This window comes from Amblyomma americanum, chromosome 6 (assembly GCF_052857255.1).
Source record: "Amblyomma americanum isolate KBUSLIRL-KWMA chromosome 6, ASM5285725v1, whole genome shotgun sequence".
NCBI classification, from domain to species: Eukaryota; Metazoa; Arthropoda; class Arachnida; order Ixodida; family Ixodidae; genus Amblyomma; species Amblyomma americanum.
The window spans coordinates 192,033,993-192,046,319 of NC_135502.1; positions in this window are offsets into that span (position 1 = coordinate 192,033,993).

Genomic DNA, 12,327 nt, shown 5'->3' on the forward strand with positions numbered 1-12,327 from the left:
GTGTGTTGACTACCGCATCTGGGTTATAATACCACCCTGCTTCGACGCATCTCCTCCCCAAGAGCTGTCATCAGTGTATCGGCCTACAAAAGCCAGTGTGCATGGTCTCGAAGGACCCACTGGCAGCAGGGCAGCACTGCATACGCAGCTGGCCTAAAAGAAAATGTGCCCTTGGTATTACAGTAGGAGCCGTATCGCTCCGCGATCTTCAAGTGTGGTGACTACCGCATCTGGGATATGATACCACACTGATACGACGCATCTCTACCCAAAGAGCTGTCATCAGTAGATCTGCCTGCAAAAACCAGCGTGCACAGTCTCGAAGGACACACTGGCAGGAGGGCAGCACCGCGAACCAGCTGGCCAAAAAAGAAAATCTCCTGTTTTTACAGGAGCTCCCGTATCGCTCCGGGAGCTTCAAGTGTGCTGACTACCGCATCTAGGGTATGATACCACACTGATACGACGCATCTCCACCCCAAGAGCTGTTATCAGTGTATCTTTCTACAAAAGCCAGCGCGCACGGTATCGAAGGACCCACTAGCAGCAGGGCAGCACCGCATACACAGCTGGCCTAAAAGAAAATCTGCTCCCATTAAAACAGTAGGAGCCGGATTGCTCAGTGATCTTCAAATGCGCTAACTACCGCATCAGGGTTATGATATCACACCACTTCGACGCATCTACACTCAAAGAGCTGTCATCAGTAGACCTGCCTACAAAAGCCAGCTTGCATGGTCTCGAAGGACCCACTGGTAGGAGGGCAGCTCCGCATACACAGCTGCCTAAAAGAAAATCTACTACTGTTATTACAGGAGCACCCGCATCGCTCCGGGATCTTCAAGTGTGCTGACTACCGCACCTGGGTTATGATACCACACTGCTTCGACGCAACTCCACCGGAAGAGCTCTCGTCAGTGGATCTGCCTACAAAAGCCAGATTGGACGGTCTCGAAGGACCCACTGGCAGGAGGCCAGCACCGCATACGCCACTAGCCTAAAATAAAATCTACTACTGTTATTACAGGGGGACCCATATCGCTACGGGATCTTCAAGTGTGCTGACTACCTTATCCGGGTATAATACTGCACTGCTTCCACGCATTTACACCCCAAGTGATGTCATCAGTGGATCTACCTACAAAAGCCAGCTTGCACGTTCTCGAAGGACCAACTGGCAGGAAGCAAGCACCGCATACGAAGCTGGCCTAAAAGAAAATCTACTCCTGTTATTACAGGAGGACCCATATCGTTCCTGGATCTTCAAATGTGCTGATTACCACATCTTGGTTATAATACCACACTCCATCGACGCATCTCCATCACAAGAGCTGTCATCAGTGTATCTTTCTACAATATCCAGCGTGCACGGTCTCGAAGGACCCACTGGCAGCAGAGCAGCACCGCATACGCAGCTGGCCTAAAAGAAAATTTGCTCCTATTAAAACAGGATTAACCGGATCGCTCCGGGAACTTCAAGTGTGCTGACTACCGCATCAGGGTTTTGATATTGAACTGCTTCGACGCATTTCCACCCCAAGAGTTGTCATCAGTAGACCTGCCTACAAAAGCCTGCGTGCACGCTCTCGAAGGATACACTGGCAGCAGGGCAGCAGCGCATACGCAGCTGGCCTAAAAGAAAATCTGTTATTACATAGGAGTCATATCACTCCGGGATCTTCAAATATGATGACTACCGCATCCGGGTAAGATAGCACACTGCTTCGAAGCATCTCCACCCCAACATTTGTCATTTGTAGATCTGCGTGCAGTAGCCTGCGTGCACGGTCTCGAGGGACCCACTGGCAGTAGGGCAGCATTTCATACGCTGCTGGACTAATAGAAAATCTACTCCTGTTATTACAGGAGCACCCGTATCGCTCCGGGATCTTCAAGTGTGCTGACTACCGCATCTAGGGTATGATACCACACTGATACGATGCATCTCCACCCCAAGAGCTGCTATCAGTGTATCTTTCTACAAAAGCCAGCGCGCACGGTATCGAAGGAACCACTGGCAGCAGGGCAGCACCGCACACACAGCTGGAATAAAAGAAAATCTGCTCCCATTAAAACAGTAGGAGCCGGATTGCTGAAAGATCTTCAAATGCGCTGACTACCGCATCAAGGTTTTGATATCACACTGCTTCGACGCATCTCCACCCAAAGAGCTGTCATCAGTAGAGCTGCCTACAAAAGCCAGCTTGCATGGTCTCGAAGGACCCACTGGTAGGAGGGCAGCACCGCATACCCAGCTGGCCTAAAAGAAAATCTACTACTGTTATTACAGGAGCACCCGCATCGCTCCGGGATCTTCAAGTGTGCTGACTACGGCACCTGGGTTATGATACCTCACTGATACGACGCATCTCCACCCCAAGAGCTGTGATCAGTGTATCTTTCTACAAAAGCCAGCGTGCACGGTCTCGAAGGACCCACTGGCAGCAGGGCAGCACCTCATACGCGGCTGGCCTAAACGAAAATCGGCTCCTATTAAAACAGTAGGAGCAGGATTGCTCCGGGATCTTCAAGTGCGCTGACTACCGCATCAGGGTTATGATATCACTATGCTTCGACGCATCTCCACCCAAAGAGCTGTCATCAGTAGACCTGCCTACAAAAGCCAGCTTGTACGGTCTCGAAGGACCAACCTGCAGGTGGACAGCACCGCATACGGAGCTGGTCTAAAAGAAAATCTACTTCTGTTATTACAGGACGACCCGTATCGCTCCGGCATCTTCAAGTGTGCTGTCTACCGCATCTGGGTTATGATACCACACTGATACGACGAATCTCTACCTCAAGAGTTGTCATCAGTGCATCTACCTACAAAAGCTAGCTTGCACGGTCTCGAAGAGCACACTGGCAGGAGGGCAGCATCGCATACACAGCTGGCCTAAAAGAAAATCAACTCCTGTTATTACAGGAGGACCCTTACCGCTCCGGGATCTTCAAATTTGCTGACTACCGCATCTGGGTTATGATACCACACTGATACGACGCATCTCCACCCCAAAAGCTGTCATTAGTGTATCTTTCTACTAAAGCCAGCGTGCCCGGTCTCGAAGGACCCACTGGCAGCAGCGCAGCACCGCATACGCAGCTGGCCCAAAAGAAAATCTGCTCCTATTAAAACAGTAGGAGCCGGTTTGCTCCGGGATCTTCATGTGCGCTGACTACCGCATCTGGGTTATGATATCATACTGCTTCTACGCATCTCCACCCCAAGACCTGTCATCAGTAGACCTGGCTACAAAAGCCAGCTTGCACGGTCTTGAAGGACCCACTTGCAGGAGGGCAGCACCGATACGGAGTTGGCCTCAAGGAAAATCTACTCCTGTTATCACAGGAGGACCGTATCGCTCTGGGCTCTTCAAGTGTGCTGAGTACCGCATCTGGGTTATAATACCACACTGCTTTGACGCATCTCCACCAGAAGAGCTGTCATTAGTGTTTCTTTCTACAAAAGCAAGTGTGCACGGTCACGAAGGACCCACTGGCAGCAGGGGAGCACCGCATACGCAGCTGGCCTAAAAGAAAATCTGCTCCTATTAAAACAGTAGGAGCCGGATTGCTCCGGGATATTCAAGTACGCTGACTACCGCATCTGGGTTATGATATCACATTGCTTCGACGCATCTCCACCACAAGAGCTGTGATCAGTGTATCTTTCTACAAAAGCCAGCGTGCATGGTCTCGAAGGACCCACTTGCAGGAGGGCAGCACCGCATACGGAGCTGGCCTAAAAGAAAGTCTACTCCTGTTATTACAGGAGGACCCGTATCGCTCCGGGAACTTCAGGTGTGCTGACTACCGCATCTGGGTTATGATACCGTACTGATACAACGCATCTCCACCCCAAGAGCTGTCATCCGTGCCTCTACCTACAAAAGCCAGCTTGCACGTTCTCGAAGGATCAACTGGCAGGAGGGAAGCACCGCATACGCAGCTGGCCTAAAAGAAAATCTACTCCTTTTATTACAGGAGGACCCATATCGCTCCAGGATCTTCAAGTGTGCTGATTACCACATCATGGTTATGATACCACACTGCTTCGACGCATCTCTAGCACAAGAGCTGTCATCAGTGTATCATTCTACAAAATCCAGCGTGCACGGTCTCGAAGGACCCACTGGCAGCAGAGCAGCACCGCATACGCAGCTGGCCTAAAAGAAAATCTGCTCCTATAAAACAGGATTTGCCGGATCGCTCCGGGAACTTCAAGTGTGCTGACTACCGCATCTGGGTTTTGATATTGAACTGCTTCGACGCATTTCCACCCCAAGAGTTGTCATCAGTAGACCTGCCTACAAAAGCCTGCGTGCACGCTCTCGACGGATACACTGGCAGCAGGGCAGCAGCGCATACGCAGCTGGCCTAAAAGAAATTCTGTTATTACATAGGAGTCATATCACTCCGGGATCTTCAAATATGCTGACTACCGCATCCGGGTAAGATACCACACTGCTTCGAAGCATCTCCACCCCAACATTTGTCATTTGTAGATCTGCCTACAAAAGCCTACGTGCACGGTCTCGAGGGACCCACTGGCAGTAGGGCAGCATCGCATACGCTGCTGGACTAATAGAATCGCAGGAGTGTCACATAACCTGGAACGTGAAATAGCCGCCTTGACAGCAGCAAGCGTTGATACCAGCAATCGAATGCGCAGGGCAAATTTTTTGTTCTTTGGGATCAACGATTCCATCAATGAGCAATGGATAGATTCCGAGGAAAAAGTTCTGTCACTCTGCGAATACAATCTTGACCTAAAACTTGATCATTCATCCATAGAGCGTGCACACCGTCTTGGTAACTTTTCAACATCAAAAAAGCGCCCTATAATCGTAAAATTCGCTCATTTCAAGACGAAAGAAACCATACTGAGTTGCGGACGTAAGCTCAAAGACACAGATTTTGCAATTATAGAGGACTTCGCTGCTCCCACGCGGTTTGCACGCTCAAAACTGTTGGCTTTCATCCGGCCGCTGAAATGTGCGTTTAAGTTCAGCTTTGACAAACTGTACGTGGGAAGCAAGTGCTACTTTTATGACCCCGCATCTGATAGTGTCAAAGAACACACCATGCCTCGCCCCACACGTCACAACGTCGCACCACCTGATAGCATGCATGACAATGGTAATTGACGCCCTGCCACACAACCCACCCGGGCTCCCTTCAGCACTCGGCCGCGCTCTTTTCTGGATTTAAACATCACATTCACTAACATACGAAGTGTAATGCCAAAACGTGAAGAACGTCTCTGCTTTATCGAGGACAGCAATACATACATCATTCTACTCACTGAAACGTGGCTACACCAGGACATATACGACCACGAAATTTTTCCCTCCAACGCTAACTTAACACTATATCGTCACGACAGACTGGGCAAAAGAGGAGGAGGAGTACTTGTAGCCGTGAAAAGCACCGTATCATCATCGCTCATTAGCCACGACGATATCATAGAACTGACATGGGTCTGCGTACAATGTACAGGTATCAAAACAGTTTTCGGTATCTGCTACCGTCCTCCTGGAAATAGCCCATCATGCTGCAATTTCCTTCGCCTTTCACTGACATCAATTCGGAGCAAGCTACCCAACGCACCTATCTTTCTTTTTGGTGACTTCAACTACCCGACTATCAACTGGCCTCTGCTATCAGAACCTCACAAATCACAATCAAACGAAGCAAAACAGTTCCTTGATTTAGTTCTAGATTTCAACTTACATCAAGTAATAACATGCCCAACAAGAGGCGACAATACACTGGATCTTTTACTGACATCTAATCCAGACGACATTAAAAGCATAAACATATTACCGGGCTTCAGCGATCATAGCCTCCTTCATATATGCATCTCATTACCTATCCAAAAGAGATCCCCTACCCAAAAGCTTATCACTGATTATAAGAGAGCGGACTTTGAAGCAATTAACCGGGAACTTGAACAGTTTTATGAACACTTTAGTACTATATACTCATCTCGCTTTGTCAACACGAATTGGGAATTATATAAAAACATGATACTTAATTTACAAGCTTCTTACATTCCCACCGTCCTTATAAAGACTGATTTAAACAAGCAATGGTTCAACAACCGTCCTAAAAGCCTCCTTAACAAGAAAAAACGGCACTACAGGCACGCGAAACTAGTTAATAGCTGCACGGCATGGGAGCGATACCGTCTTAGTGCAAATAATTATGTTAAAGAATTGAAGGCGTCTAAAAAGAATTTTTTTTCTTCTGATCTGCTATCAATATTACAGTCAAACCCAAGTAAATTCTGGCGAATTCTCTCCCCCAAAAGCCATACTAAGCTGTTCTAACTCTCAGGAGATGATGACCAACCGGTCGAGTTAGATCAATGCGCGACGGCTCTTAACAAGTATTTTTCATCAGTGTTTTCTTCCACTAACGCTATTGTTCCTTCCATGCATGACTTTCCAGTGACTTCAATGCCAGAAATAGAAATTAATGCCGATGGAATAGCTAACTTAATTAACTCCCTCAAACTTTCGTCGTCAGCTGGATGTGACCAAATTAGCACCAAAATGTTAAAGAATACTACTGCAATATCAAGTAAAATACTATACCTGTTGTTCTCACAGTCCCTAAGTACCGGCGAAGTTCCTCACGATTGGAAAAAAGCAAAAATAATTCCTATTTACAAATCAGGAGATCGGTCAAAACCAAACAACTATCGACCAATTTCGCTCACCAGCATCCCGTCCAAACTCCTTGAGCACGTAATGGCATCAAATTTAATCGCTCATCTTGAATCACTAAATTACTTTTACCCGCACCAACATGGCTTTCGAAAACTACTATCGTGCGAAACACAGCTCGCCGAATTCACTCACGACATCCTTCAGTACATGGACAATCGCCTTCAAATTGATGCCATCTTTCTCGACTTTTCCAAGGCATTCGACCGTGTTCCGCATAATCATCTGCTAGCTAAACTTGCTTTACTTGGAATCCCGCAATCATTACTTATCTGGCTCGAGCACTTTCTTAAAGGGCGCGTGCAATTTACATTCGCCAACTGTTGCAGCTCATCGCATACTGACGTCACATCAGGTGTCCCTCAGGGCGCAGGGTTATCACCGTTGTTATTCTTAATCTACATAAATGATCTCCCATCTAACACAATAACCAAACTTCGACTTTTTGCGGATGACTGCGTGGTTTATAACATCATCCATGCCCCTGAAGACACCATTAAGCTAAAAAATGATATAGACACAATTGCATCATGGTGTGAAAAATGGCACACGCCACTTAACCTAGACAAATGCCAACTCATGTCTTTTTCTCGTAAACAAACCTCTATTAACTGCACATACCATATTAATTCAACTCCCATTGCCCGAACTTCCTCTTACAAATACCTTGGCGTTCACCTGACATCATCCTTATCATGGGTCACTCATATTAATTCAATATGCTCCCAGGCCTCACGCACTCTTGGTTATCTGCGACGGAACCTAACATCAGCACCACCTGAGATCAGACAACTAGCTTATCAGACATACGTACGCCCAAAGCTTGAATACGCCTCATCCATCTGGAACCCTTCACAAGCATACCTTACAAATGAATTAGAAGCCGTTCAAAATCGAGCTGCACGGTTCATCATGTCACAGTACTCGGGTGATAGTAGTGTCACTGCACTAAAACGAGCCCTTTCCCTCCAAAGTCTCAAATAACGTCGCATCGTATCACGCCTATGCCTCCTTCATTCCTTTTTCTACCGCCCTATTAACAGGCATCTTTTGCTGCAGCCGCCATCAAGAAAATCCCCTCGCCTAAACCACACTCATCCCATAGCTCCCAATAAAGGCCGCACATCAGCTATGAATGTTTCATTCTTTCCAGATGCAATAGCCCGATGGAATGCCCTACCTGATAATATTGCTTCTTGCACAGATCGAGCAATTTTCCGCACAGAATTAGCGAATCACCTGTGTCTTACGTGATGTAATCGGCTTCATCAAGTAATTTGATCCTGTGTTACTATCTCCTTTAATGTGATTTTTTTTGCTTAATTTCGTTTCATTGCTTTTTGTTTTTGTTGAGCTGGTACCATAAGTTGTACACACTGTTCTTGCCCCCGCCTTATGTAATGCCCCCGGGCTCTTAAGGCTTCAATAAATGAAATGAAATGAAAAATCTACTCCTGTTATTACAGTAGGAGCCGTATCGCTTCGCGATCTTCAAGTGTGCTGAATACCAAATCTAGGTTATGATATTACACTGCTTCGACGCATCTCCACCCCAAGAGCTGTCATCAGTAGATCTGCCTACAAAAGCCAGCGTGCGCGGTCTCCAAGGACCCACTGGCAGCAGGGCAGCACCGCATACGCAGCAGGCCTAAAAAAAATCTATTCCTGTTATTACAGTAGGAGCCGTATCGCTCCGGTATCTTCAAGTGTGCTCACTACCGCATCTGGGTTATGATACCACACTGCTTCGACGCATCTCCACACCAAGAGCAGTCATCAGTAGATCTGCCTGCAAAACCAGCGTGCACGGTCTCGAAGGACACACTGGCAGGAGGGCAGCACCGCATACCAGCTGGCCTAAAAGAAAATCTCCTGCTTTTACAGGAGCACCCGTATCGCTCCGGGATCTTCAAGTGTGCTGACTACCGCATCTAGGGTATGATACCACACTGATACGACGCATCTCCACCCCAAGAGCTGTGATCAGTGTATCTTTCTGCAAAAGCCAGCGTGCACGGTCTCGAAGGACCCACTGGCAGCAGGGCAGCACCGCATACGTGGCTGGCCTAAACGAAAATCGGCTCTTATTAAAACAGTAAGAGCAGGATTGCTCCGGGATCTTCAAGTGCGCTGACTACCGCATCAGGGTTATGATATCACAATGCTTCGACGCATTCCACCCAAAGAGCTGTCATCAGTAGACCTGCCTACAAAAGCCAGCTTGTGCGGTCTCGAAGGACCCACTTGCAGGAGGGCAGCACCGCATACGGAGCTGGCCTAAAAGAAAATCAACTCCTGTTATTACAGGAGGACCCGTATCGCTCCGTGAACTTCAGGTGTGCTGGCTACCGCATCTGGGTTATGATACCACACTGCTTCGACGCAACTCCACCGCAAGAGCTGTCGTCAGTGGATCTGCCTACAAAAGCCAGATTGGACGGTCTCGAAGAGCCCACTGGCAGGAGGCCAGCACCGCATACGCAGCTAGCCTAAAATAAAATCTACTACTGTTATTACAGGGGGACCCGTATCGCTACGGGATCTTCAAGTGTGCTGACTACCTTATCCGGGTATACTACTGCACTGCTTCCACGCATTTACACCCCAAGTGATGTCATCAGTGGATCTGCCTCCCAAAGCCTGCGAGCATGGTCTCGAAGGACACACTGGTATCTTGGAAGCACTGCATGAGCAGCTGGCCTATAAGAAAATCTTTTGTAATTATGTAGCAACCATATCGATCCGGGATCTGCAAGTGTTCTGATTGCCGCATCCGGAATATGATACCGCATTGCTTCGACGCATCTGCACCCATAGAGTTGTCATAAGTGGATCTGCCTACAAAAGCAAGCGTGCACGGTCTTCAAAGACACACTGACAGCAGGGCAGCACCGCATGAACAGCTGGCCTAAAAGAAAATCTGCTGCTGTTATTACAGTAGGAGCCGTATCGCTCCGGGATCTTCAAGTGTGTTGACTACAGCATCTGGGTTATAATACCACCCTGCTTCGACGCATCTCCACCCCAAGAGCTGTCATCAGTAGATCTGCCCACAAAAGTCAGCGTGCACGGTCTCGAAGGACCCACTAGCAGCAGGGCAGCAATGCATACGCAGCTGACCTAACAAAAAATCTGGTCCTATTAAAACAGTAGGAGCCGGATGGCTCCGGGATCTTCAAGTGTGCTGTCTACCGCATCTGGATTATGATACCACACTGATACGACGCATCTCTACCTCAAGAGCTGTCATCAGTGCATCTACCTACAAAAGCTAGCTTGCACGGTCTCGAAGAGCACACTGGCAGGAGGGCAGCATCGCATACACAGCTGGCCTAAAAGAAAATCGACTCCTGTTATTACAGGAGGACCCATATCGCTCCCGGATCTTTAAGTGTGCTGATTACGACATCTTGGTTATGATACAACACGGCATTGACGCATCTCCATCACAAGAGCTGTCATCAGTGTATCTTTGTACAAAATCCAGCGTGCACGGTCTCGAAGGACCCACTGGCAGCAGAGCAGCACCGCATACGCCGCTGGCCTAAAAGAAAATCTGCTCCTATTAAAACAGGATTAGCCGGATCGCTCCAGGAACTTCAAGTGTGCTGACTACCGCATCTGGGTTTTGATATTGAACAGCTTCGACGCATTTCCACCCCAAGAGTTGTCATCAGTAGACCTGCCTACAAAAGCCTGCGTGCACGCTCTGAAAGGATACACTGGCAGCAGGGCAGCAGCGCATACGCAGCTGGCCTAAAGAAAACCTTTTATTACATAGGAGTCATATCACTCCGGGATCTTCTAATATGCTGACTACCGCATCCGGTTAAGATACCACACTGCTTCGAAGCATCTCCACCCCAACATTTGTCATTTGTAGATCTGCCTACAAAAGCCTGCGTGCACGGTCTCGAGGGACCCATTGGCAGTAGGGCAGCATCGCATACGCTGCTGGACTAATAGAAAATCTACTCCTGTTATTACAGTAGAAGCCGTATCGCTCCGCGATCTTCAAGTATGCTGAATACCGCATCTAGGTTACGATATTACACTGCTTCGACGCATCTCCACCCCAAGAGCTGTCATCAGTAGATCTGCCTACAAAAGCCAGCGTGCGCTGTCTTCAAGGACCCACTGGCAGGAGGGCAGCACCGCATAATACCTGGCCTAAAAGAAAATCTCCTGTTTTTACAGGAGCACCCGTATCGCTCCGGGATCTTCAAGTGTGCTGACTACCGCATCTAGGGTATGATACCACACTGATACGACGCATCTCCACCCCAAGAGCTGTTATCAGTGTATCTTTCTACAAAAGCCAGCGTGCACGGTATCGAAGGAACCACTGGCAGCAGGGCAGCACCGCATACACAGCTGGCCTAAAAGAAAATCTGCTCCCATTAAAACAGTAGGAGCCGGATTGCTCAGGGATCTTCAAATGCGCTGTCTACCGCATCAGGGTTATGATATCACACTGCTTCGACGCATCTCCACCCAAAGAGCTGTCATCAGTAGACCTGCCTACAAAAGCCAGCTTGCATGGTCTCGAAGGACTCACTGGTAGGAGGGCAGCACCGCATACACAGCTGGCCTAAAAGAAAATCTACTACTGTTATTACAGGAGCACCCGTATCGCTCCGGGATCTTCAAATGTGCTGACTACCACATCTGGGTTATGATACTACACTGATACGACGCATCTCCACCCCAAGAGCTGTCATCAGTGCATCTACCTACAAAAGCCAGCTTGCATGGTCTCGAAGGATCCACTGGCAGGACGGCAGCACCGCATACCAGCTGGCCTAAAAGAAAATCTACTCCTGTTTTTACAGGAGCACCCGTATCGCCCCGGGATCTTCAAGTGTGCTGACTACCGCATCAGGGTTATGATATCACAATGCTTCGACGGATCTCCACCCAAAGAGCTGTCATCAGTAGACCTGCCTACAAAATCCAGCGTGTACGGTCTCGAAGGACCCACTTGCAGGAGGGCAGCACAGCATACGGAGCTGGCCTAAAAGAAAATCTACTCCTGTTATTACAGGAGGACCCGTATCGCTCCGGGAACTTCAGGTGTGCTGACTACCGCATCTGGGTTATGATTCCACACTGCTTCGACGCAACTCCACCCCAAGAGTTGTCGTCAGTGGATATGCCTACAAAAGCCAGCGTGCACGCTCTCGAAGGACCCACTGGCAGCAGGGCAGCACCGCATACGTGGCTGGCCTAAACGAAAATCGGCTCCTATTAAAACAGTAGGAGCAGGATTGCTCCGGGATCTTCAAGTGCGCTGACTACCGCATCAGGGTTATGATATCACAATGCTTCGACGCATTCCACCCAAAGAGCTGTCATCAGTAGACCTGCCTACAAAAGCCAGCTTGTACGGTCTCGAAGGACCCACTTGCAGGAGGGCAGCACCGCATACGGAGCTGGCCTAAAAGAAAATCAACTCCTGTTATGACAGGAGGACCCGTATCGCTCCGGGAACTTCAGGTGTGCTTTCTACCGCATCTGGGTTATGATACCACACTGCTTCGACGCAACTTCACCGCAAGAGCTGTCGTCAGTGGATCTGCCTACAAAAGCCAGATTG